Source organism: Plecotus auritus, assembly GCF_963455305.1.
Source record: "Plecotus auritus genome assembly, chromosome: 1".
Lineage (NCBI taxonomy): Eukaryota > Metazoa > Chordata > Mammalia > Chiroptera > Vespertilionidae > Plecotus > Plecotus auritus.
Window position 1 is genome coordinate 47,489,330 of NC_137770.1, and position 11,383 is coordinate 47,500,712.

The window sequence follows — 11,383 nt, forward strand, 5'->3', positions numbered from 1 at the left end:
CACTGGGCCCTTGGCCCTAAATTCCTCCCTTGTAACATAATCTACTGCATGTGCTCGTATCATCTGGCCCTTTGAGTTGGCCTGTGGGAATTAGAGATCAGGGCAACAGCACAGATACACTGACACTGACGACCACTTTTGCTGTAATGAAGTCTTTCATCTAAGATCCAGAAGTGTCATGCCTTCTGTCCGTAGCCATGAAACTGTGGCAAGCTGTCTTGTTAGCTTGCAACTAGTAGGGCAGGATCTCAGAGTCTTCACAGCTCTGCCCCTACAGTCATTTCGAAGTGGTGGTGGGCAGAAATGCCATTCTGAGAATATGCAACAGCTCTAATGCAGACTGAAAAGACCTGTATTTTTACGGGTGAAAAAGACACTGGGGTTTGTTCATAACTGAAGGAAATGCTAAATTTCAGTTAAAGGGTTATGAAAATGTCAGTTGCTTTTTCATTCAAGTCCACAGATTTTGTGAGAACTCTTGTCTGTTGCCAACTCCCCAAAAGAACACCAGAAAAACCAGTTGATCAAGCAAAGTCAGTCCAAGTCTGTTACATGTGTACTGCAGTGACGGAGAACACCAACCGGACCAAGACTTGCTAGTATGTCAGAAGGGAGATTTCAAGAAAGGCTATTTATAGGACTTTGGGATCTGAGCTCAAGTGGTTTAAGGTGGTTTTTCAAAGCAAAAAAAAAAAAAAAAAAAAAAAAAAATGATGGGGATTGGACACAGTTTGTGACATTTAAGACAGTTTAGGATTTGTAGACACAAAAAAGTGAGGTTCTTGAAGAAAATCTTGATAAATAAACTTTGTCACATAAATGAGCTCATTGCCTATGTGAGCAGTCTGTGGTTCTGATAGGGGAGCAGTCATCTGTCCTGTCCCCGATGACCAAACTCGAAAAAATTAATTTCTTGAAGCACACAATTAATCTATTTCTCTTCCTGGGCAAGAATTTCCAGGAAGAGCCCTGACTGGTTTGGCTCAGTGGATAGAGCGTTGGCCTGCGGACTGAAAGGTCCCAGGTTCGATTCCAGTCAAGGGCATGTACCTTGGTTGCGCGCACATCCCCAGTGAGCAGTGTGCAGGAGGCAGCTGATCGATGTTTCTCTCTCATAAATGTTTCTAACTCTCTATCCCTCTTCCTTCCTCTCTAAAAAATCAATAAAATATATTTAAAAAAAAAAAAAAAAGAATTTCCAGGAAGAGTGTGTCATGTTGATATGGGTGGTCTTGGTTCTTACTCAACAAGACCAACTTAGCCTGAATCTCCTTTTTCACAAAAGTGGAGACCTGCCTATTTTGGCCTCTTTTTGCTGTCTGTCCTTTCCATACTGTGAATTTACCATGGGCAGGGCCTAAACCTTATACTCCTAGATGTGAGGTTTGTTTTCTATATGTTTGTAGTCAAAATGTGTAATATACACTACTTATAATGTTTGATTTTATTTCCTGCTTTTGAAAAAATTAATATTGTGTCATAAACATTTTCCCATCATATTATACAATCTTTATAAAAGCCATTTCAGCCCTAGCTGGTTTGGCTCAGTGGATAGAACATAAGGAAGGGAGAGGGAGAGAGAGAGAAACATCGATGTGAGAGCAGAACATGGATCGGCTGCTTCCTGCACACGCCCTAACGGGAATAAAACCTGAAACCTGGGCATGTGCCCTGACCAGGAATCAAAGCAGCAACCTTTCCGTGCACTAGACAATGCCCAACCAACTGAGCCACACCAGCCAGAGCTGTACCTTTTTAATTGTGTGAATGTCCTACCTATCCAAAAATACAGTTTAAAATAATCTTTCTTTGGCCCTGGCTGATGTGGCTCAGCAATTAGAGTGTTGGCCCTCACACTGAAGGATTTCAGGTTCGATTCTTGGTCAAGGGCATGTACCTGGGTTGCAGGTTCATCCCCAGCCCTGGTTAGGGCATATGCAGAAGGCAACCAATGAATGTATCTCTCTCACATCGATGTTTCTCTCTCTCTCTCTCTCTCTCTCTCTCTCTCTCTATATATATATATATATATATATATATATATATATATATATATATATTTCTCTTTCTCTCCCCTTTCCACTCTCTCTAAAAATCAACAGGAAAAATATTCTCAGGTGAGGATTAACAAAAAAAAAATATTTCTTTGAATATTAAAAAGTAAATTAAGTGCTAGTATACAAATTTATGACTTTTACAATCTAATCCAAGGTTTAACATTACTATGCTATTATATTACATAGCATTTCTCTCTGACTTAATAGAGTTTAATATATAAAATTAATTTTATAGTTTTCTGTTAAATTAGTATATAGTCAATATGTAATAAAGTTATAGAATGCAAACTTCTTGCAAAACAGTAGTTATCAGCCCTGGCCTGGTTTGGCTCAGTGGATAGAATGTCGGCCTGAGGACTGAAGGGTCCCGGGTTTGATTCCAGTCAAGGGCATGTGCCTGGGTTTCGGGATCCATCCCCAGTGCAGGGCGTGCAGGAGGCAGCCGATCAATGATTCTCTCTCAACACTGATGTTTCTGTTTCTTTCTCTCTCTCCCTTCCTCTCTGAAATCAATAAAAATATATTAGTTATCAGCCATGCTTATGTCACCTGAAATAAGTCTTCTTTATTTTGGAAAGAACCATGTAAGTTAGGAGACAACATAGCTATGAGGTTCCATGCTCTGGCTTTAAATGGACCTGGGTTCAAATCCAAATTCTGCCACTTCAGAGCTGTGTGACTTTATACAAATATTTTAACTATTTTTGTGTCTCTATTTCCTCATCTATTAAATGGGCTTTATACTACCTACCTGGTAATGTCATTATGGGAAACAAATATTATAACCCATGTAAAACATTGCACTCAATAAGTGTTTGGTGCTTGTTTTTAAAGGTAGTCCTTTTAGTTATGTATGGTGATCAGATTATCATAATTCTGAAGAATTTAATGACTTGACTAAGTTGCCTCTCTTCTTCCTATTATCCTAATAACCAGGTTGCTGGGAAAAGAGTAGTCAGGTTTGCAGAAACTAAGATGCCACCTGGAAAGTGAAAATTTAAGATCCATCTACTTTCTTTCCTTTTAAAGTTTGTGGCAAACTAGGAAAAATGGCCATACATTTTCCCCATTCCTGTACAGGAGACCCTTTGCAATGTAACTGCAACTTCTTCCACCAAGAGGTGGAGTCTGCTTCTCCATCCTGTGAGGCAGGGCTTGGCCATGTGACTTGCTCTGGCCAATGGCACCGTAGCAAATATGGCCAAAGTAGAAACACAAAAAGTGCTTGCACACTGTGTCTTTCTCTCTGGCTGCTCTTTGGAATCTGGAGACTGCCAGGCCAAGGACCCAAGGCTGCCTAGAGAAGAATGAGAGGTCACAGAGGGCAGAGAGATGGGTGTTACTGGAATTTACTTTTACCAGCTGAGAAGGATGAAGGGAGACCAGGGAGTTCGGGGTGTATTCCCAGGAGTGACTTGGACAGTGGACAATGACATTAAAACTGGGTAAAGAAGGAAGGCGGAAGGTAGGGAGGGAAAGACAGAAAAAAGGTGGTAAGATCAATCAATTGTAGGTCCCACTGGAACCAGTTATTGGACTTGTGGTGCTGGGGGGATGAGCTGGGCAACTAGAAGGAGTGATTAGAGTCTCACTCTAGGAGGATGCTTGAAACTGAGCGCCCTGGCGGAGTGCGATCTAGAGAAGTCAAGCCAGATGTCCCTCCTGCCCAAAGGTCCGCTGCCCAAACCAGGCCAGACAGGCAACCCCCGGACCGTATAGCCAACTTGTCGCACTCCGCACCTGGATCTGGGTAGGCAAGAGTTCCTGCGCTGCCCGCCCGGGAAGGGATGGTCACCACCACAGCCCTCTCCTTGACCGCGCCCGCCCCCTGCCGGCGACTGAAGGTTGTAGCAGTGGAGTGGAGAGGGCAGGGCCTTAGGAGCCATCCCTGGAAGGCGGGACAGCGCATGAGCCGAGGCGCATGCTCCAGTGTCCTATGACACTTCACCTCTAAAACTCAAATTCAAGGATGAAAATTTTAAATGTCAAGGCAATGACAGCAGAGCATGGGGCCTGTGAGACTGCACTGGCCACACATCCCTGATGCCAGCCCATAAGTAAGTATCGTATCCCAATTATTGGTGATAACGTCTATAGCAATGCTGTCCAATAGAAAGAAAATATGGGCCACGCATGTGAGCCACGCGTATCCTTTTAAATTTTCTAGTAAAAAAAAAAAGAGTGAAAAGAAGCAGGTGAAGTTAGTTTTAACTTATACTAAAACATTATCATTTTAGCGTGTCATCAATATTAACAATTATTGAGACATTTTTACCCTTTTTTTTATACTAAGACTTCAAAATCCAGTGTGTAGTTTACACTTACAGCACATCCATTCCAATTCCTTCGCCACATGTGGCTAATGGCTAATGTAGTGGGCAGGGCAGGTCTGGAGAACGAAAAAGGAAGTGTGTGGCTGCAGTCCTGCGTGTGCTGTTGCCACTCAGTGGTTAACACTGGCTGCTAAAACAGAAATATGACCCACATTTGTCAATCACATTACGTTAACAAGCAACTTGGCATCAGAATTTCTGTGAGTGATTTTGATGACTAGTGTGTGGCTATTTTAACATAAATGTTATTACATTTAAAATATTCCTTTATATAACAGTGTCATCCAGACATTCATTAAACACTGGTTCTGATGCTAATGCTGAAAAACATAGCCCCAAATCCATGAACATAGAAGGCGAAGTCGATGTGTTGCTTGCCATGAGGGAGGCCAAGTAACCAACTTCATGCTCCATGTTGTTAATTTAAGGAATGAACACCTTGGTAGATATTGGAAAATTCTGAGAAATAAAAATCAACATTTAAGCAGATACACTTTTGTTTAATCTATATGTTTTGATTGTGCACAGTATTACAGATGTCCCCCCATGTCCCCCCCTGTGCCCCCCTCCACCTAGCCCCTACCCCCCCCCCAGGCCTTCACCACACTATTGTCTGTGTCCATGAGCTATGCATATAAATATAAAACACTTGCAAGTTTATAAAATTGTTACATAACCAGGCAGAAAGGAAAAAACGCGGCCACATGGATTCAAGATCCATGCCGAAACCGGTTTGGCTCAGTGGATAGAGCGTCGGCCTGCGGACTGAAGGGTCCCAGGTTCGATTCCGGTCAAGGGCATGTACCTTGGTTGTGGGCACATCCCCAGTAGGAGGTGTGCAGGAGGCAGCTGATCGATGTTTCTCTCTCATCGATGTTTCTGGCTCTCTATCCCTCTCCCTTCCTCTCTGTGAAAATCAATAAAATATATTAAAAAAAAAAAAAAAAAGATCCACACCAGGGTAATGTGCAACTGAGAGTTTATGCAGGTAGACTCTCTAAGAACACAAAGCCCTGTTTTACATGTGTTCCTATGGGAGAAAGTGAATGAGACTAGGATGCTGACACAAGGTACATTCCCTTTTTCATCAGCCTTTTCCTTCCAGGAGTCACTTTACTGACGGACTAGCCTGCCATGTAGTGGTGAAAGAGGGAAACTACAGGCTACTTTAAAAATATTTCATGCCTGGTGTTTGATACATCAAAAGAATAAATGTGACATAAAATAAATTCCTGTAAACCCACCATCCAACTTAAGAACGAGAACGTTACCTATTGATGCATCCACCTGTATACTTCTTTTCCTATCTTATTCTGCCTTCTCACCAGAGGTAATACTAACTTGAATTTTATGTTGAACCATTTCTTGATTTTCGAAAATACGTAGTTTTATTGCATATTTATGCTCCCCTAAACAAAATATTTAGCTTACTTATTTGATTGAGCTTTATAAAAATGATATAATTTTCTGTAGCTTCCCACAGCTTTCCTTTTCTATATGTTACTAGAGGCCTGGTGCACAAAATTCGTGCACGGGTAGGGTCCCTAGGCTTGGCCAGCGATCAGGGCCCATCAGGGCCTTCCAGCTGCCAGCTGAGGCCTTCCTTCTGGCTGCTGGTCAGGGCCTTCCTTCCCTGGCTGCCAGCTGCTGGCCGGGGCCTTCCTCCATTCCGTGCCACCCCCTGGTGGTCAGCGCACATCATAGCAATTGAACTCCCAGTCTCCAGGTTGAGTTCCCAAGGGGACACTTTGCATATTAGCCTTTTATATGTACAGATATTTGACCAGATTACCAGTATGTGTGTCACTGTAGTGCATTCACTGCCTGAATAGCTATTTATTTATCCATTCTCCTATCAATGGACATTTAGTAGCTTCCAATTTTTTGCTATTGTAATGGTACTGCAATGAATATTCTTATGCATGTGTAAGAAGTTCTCTGTAGCATATCTAGTTTAATTTTACAAAATATTGCCAAAGTGTCTTTCATAGTTGTACCAATTTACAGTCCACATCCTATCTAATAAAAAGGAACATGCAAATTAACCATACCTCCGCTACGCCCACCAGCCAATCAGAGTGAGTATGCAAATTAACCCAACTAAGATGGCGGCTGCCACGGAGCTGGAGCGAGCAGGAGGCTTGGGTTGTCCCCAGCGATGGAGGAAGCCAAGCTTCCTGCCCGCCCTGGCCGGCCCTGGCCTCCGCTCAAGGCTACAAAGTTTCAATTATAGAAGATAAATAAATCCCAGATACCTGCTTCCAGCCAGCCCTGGCCTATGCTTGGGTGGCCGGGGGGTGTGGCCAGCCTGCAAACCACCACAGGCCCCTCGCTGAGGCTGCCCCACACCCCAAGGGAACCCCCATCCTGATCGGGGACACCCTTCAGGACAAACCAGCTGGCCCCCACCCATGCACCAGGCCTCTATCCTATCTAATAAAAGAGTAATATGCACCTGGCCAGTTTGGCTCAGTGGATAGAGCGTCGGCCTGCAGACTGAAGGGTCCCAGGTTCGATTCCGGTCAAGGGCATGTACCTTGGTTGCGGGCACATCCCCAGTAGGGAGTGTGCAGGAAGCAGCTGATTGATGTTTCTCTCTCATCAATGTTTCTAACTCTCTATCCCTCTCCTTTCCTCTCTGTAAAAAATCAATAAAATATATTTTAAAAAATCAATAAAATATATATTTTTAAAAAATAGTAATATGCAAATTGACTGTCACTCCAACACACAAGATGGCTGCCCCCATGTGGTCAAAGTTGGCTGCCCCCATGTGGACACAAGATGGCTGCCACAAGATGGCCAGCAGGGGAGGGCAGTTGTGGGAGATCAGGCCAGCAAGGGAGGGCAGTTGGGAGGGACCAGGCCTGCAAGGGAGGGCAGTTGGGGGTGATCAAGCCTGCAGGAGAGGGCAGTAAGGGGTGACCAGGCTGGCAAGGAGGGAAGTTGGGGGCAACCGGGCCTGCAGGGAAGGGCAGTTGGGGGGGAACCCAGGCCTGCAGGGGAGAGCAGTTGGGGGAGACCAGGCCTGCAGGGGAGGGCAGTTTGGGGGGAACCAGGCCTGCAGAGGAGGGCAGTTGGGGTGGGGGGACCAGACCAGCAGGGGAGAAGAGTTAGGGGCGATGAGGCTGGCAGGGGAGGGCAGTTAGGGGTGACCAGGCCAGCAGGGGAGGGCAGTTAGGGGCAATCGGGCTGGTAGGGGAGCAGTTAGACATCAATCAAGCTGGCAGGGGAGTGGTTAGGGGGTGATCAGGCTGGCAGGCAGAAGCAGTCAGGGGCAATCAGGAAGGCAGGCAGGTGAGCAATTGGGAGCCAGCAGTCCTGGATTGTGAGAGGGATCGGGCCTAAATGGGCAGTCAGACATCCCTCGAGGGGCCCCATGGGCCCCATATTGGAGAGGGTGCAGGCTGGGCTGTGGGACACTGGCCCCCATGCACAAATTCTGTGCACCGGGCCTCTAGTGTGGTATATAAAAGCTTCCACTGATCCTCAGCCCCACCAATTAGTAAATTGGTGTTACTAATTTTTTTTTTTTTTTTTGCCAATGGAGTTGGTGGAAAATGGTATCTTATTGTGCCATTGATATATATTTACCCGATTGTCAATGAGGTTGAGTGTGTTTTTATTTTTTGTTGGCAAATTGTTTCCTTTTTTTGTACCTATTAATGTCTTTTGCCCACTATTATACTAGTTTGTCTTTTTCTTATTTTAAGATTAACATCTTGATCTTAATTTTTTGTCAGTTATATATGTCACATATACTTTCACCCAGTTTTCATTTTTAGCAACCTTGCTGGACTCTCTTATGAATTCTAATAATTTGTCGATTTTGGGGGGTTTTAAAATGTATACAATTATATTAGCTACAAATAATGACAGTGTTGTTTCCCTCTTTTTTCTTTTCTTTTTTTTTTTTTTAAATATATTTTATTGATTTTTTACAGAGAGGAAGGGAGAGAGATAGAGAGTTAGAAACATCGATGAGAGAGAAACATCAATGAGAGAGAAACATCGATCAGCTGCCTCTTGCACACCTCCTACTGGGGATGTGCCCGCAACCCAGGTACATGCCCTTGACCGGAATCGAACCTGGGACCCTTGAGTCCGCAGGCCGACGCTCTATCCACTGAGCCAAACCGGTTTTGGCTCCCTCTTTTTTCTTATGTCTATCTTATCTTTGCCTCATTGAACAGAAGAGGTGATAACAAACACCTTTGTCTTGTTTTGCTCTTAAAGGAACAATGTTTTCAATGATTGCCATTAAGAATGATTGCTACTAGAGGCTTTTAAAAAAATTCTTTTAACATTAGCAAGTTTTGTTTTATTCCTGCTTTTATCATTAGTGGATATTGGCTTTTACTGAAGGACTTTACTATATCTATTGAGATAATCATATAACTTCTCCTTTAACCCATTAATGGGATGAATTAAAGCTACAGGTACTCGCCCTAGCTGGTTTTGCTCAGTGGATAGAGTGTCGGCCCGGGGACTGAAGTGTCCCGGGTTCAATTCAGTCATAGAGCACATGCCCGGGTTGCGGGCTTGATCCCCAGTGGGGGGCATGTGAGAGGCAGCCTATCAATGATTTTCCCTCATTATTGATGTTTCTCTCTCCCTCTCCCTTCCTCTCTCTGAAATCCTATCTAATAAAGAGGGAATATGCTAATTGACCATGACTCCGCCACAAAGATGGCTGCACCCACAGCTGAGGCCAAGTTCCCATAAGGAGCCTTAACCAGAAATCAGCAGGAACCTGAAGCTATGCCCTCCCCTGCCCCGGTGGGGCTTGACAGGGGATTTCAGGCCGTGCCCCACACCCGGCAGGGCTTGACAGGGGACCTCAAGGCATGCTTCCCGTCCTGGTGCTGGGCTAGGGGACCTCAGGCTGCTCCCCCCACCCTAGCGCCAGTCTGGGGGACCTCAGGCTGCACCCCCCACCAGGTGGGGCTTGACGGGGACTTCAGGCCGCACCCCCCACCCTGGCACCAGGCCGGGACCTCAGGCCGCACCCCCCGCCCCAGCACCGGGCCAGGGGACCTCAGGCTGTGCTCCCCACCCAGTGGGGCTTGTCGGGGGACCTCAAGGTGCACCCCAGTGCTGGGTCAGGGGAACTCAGGCTGCGCCCCCTCGCCCCAGCACTAGGCCAGGGGACCTGAGGCTGCACCCCCCTGCCAGTGGGGCTTGATGGGGGACCTGAGGCTGTGCCCCTCTCCCGGTGCCGGGCCAGGGGACCTGAGGCTACACGCCCCCGCCTGGTGGGGCTTGACGGGGGACCTCAGGCCGTGGCCCCCACCTGGCAGGGCTTGACAGGGGATCTCAAGGCACACCCCCTGCCCCAGTGTGGGCTGGGGGACCTCAGGCCACGCCCCCTGTCCTGGCACCAGGTCAGGGGACCTGAGGCTATGTCCCCTGCCCGGCGGGGCTTGACAAAGGTGGGACTGGTCGGATCTGGATCTTGCCCAATGGGGGGGGGGGGTGGGCGGCAGCCGGGTCTGGGTCTCACGTGATTTTGAGGTGCATGTGGGTAGGCGGGGACTTGACTCTGGGTCCCCCTTTTAATGTGCATGAATTTCATGCACCAGGCCAATAGCCAATAATAAAATATCAACCAAAGGACTTGTATGCATGCATATAAGCCTAACCAATAGACACAGACAATAGGGGGGTGAGGGCAGGAGTGGGGGGTGGGGGTGGGAGGAGGGTAATGAGGGAATAAGGACACATATGTAACACCTTAACCAATAAAGAAATTTAAAAAATATATTTAAAAAAATAATAATAAATAAAGCGACAGGTCCATAATGTTAAATCATTCTAATATTATTGGGATAAATCCAGCTTAGTCATGATGAATTGTCTTTATTATACACTGTTGGATTTGATTTGCTAGTATCCTATCTAATAAAGAGGGAATATGCTAATTGACCATGACTCCATCACAAAGATGGCTGCACCCACAGCTGAGGCCAAGTTCCCATAAGGAGCCTTAATGAGCAATCAGCAGGGACCTGAGGCTATGCCCTCCCCCACTGCCATGGGGCTTGACAGGGGACCTCAGGCCACCCCCCACACCCAGCAGGACTTGACAGGGGATCTCAGGCCCCAACCCCCACCTGGCAGGGTTTGACAGGGGACCTCAAGGTGTGCTTCCCGTCCTGTTGCTGGGCTAGGGGACTTCAGGCTGCTCCCCCCGCCCCAGCACCAGGCTGGGGGACCTCAGGCTGTGCCCCCTACCAGGTGGGGCTTGACAGGGGACTTCAGGCCACACCCCCCACCTGGCGGGGCTTGACAGGGGCTTGACAGGGTACCTGAGGCTGCGCCCCCCTCCCAGTGCTGGGCTGGGGGACCTGAGGCTGCGCCCCCCCCCCCCGCCCCTGCTTGGCAGGGCTTGACGGGGGACCTCAGGCCATGCCCCCCACCCAGCGGGGCTTGACAGGGGAGCTCAGGCCATGTCCCCCACCTGGAGGGGCTTGATGGAGGAACTCAAGGCATGCCCCCCGCCCTGGTCTGGGCTGGGGGACCTCAGGCCACGCTCCCCATCCTGGCACCGGGCCAGGGGACCTGAGGCTATGCCCCTGCCCAGCAGGGCTTGACAAGGGTGGGACTGGCCGGGTCTGGATCTTGCCCAAACGGGGGGGGGGGGGGGGGCGGTGGCTGGTCTGGGTCTCATGTGATTTTGAGGTGCATGTGGGTGGGCGGGGACTTGACTCTGGGTCCTGTGGTGAGCCGCAGACGCTGACAGGAGGAAGGTTTTCATATACATTTTACTAATTTTCTTTCATCTCTGATACTTCTATTATAGAGAAAGGGCAAGTAGCAATATTAAATTATTTCCTCTAATCCCCTTTTAATGTGCACGAATTTCGTGCACCGGGTCACTAGTGTTGTTTATAATATCTTTATCTATGTTCATGAAGGATTCTGTTCTTTTCTTTATCATACAGTCCTTGATTGATTCTATTTCAAGGTTATACTAACCTCATATAATGAGTT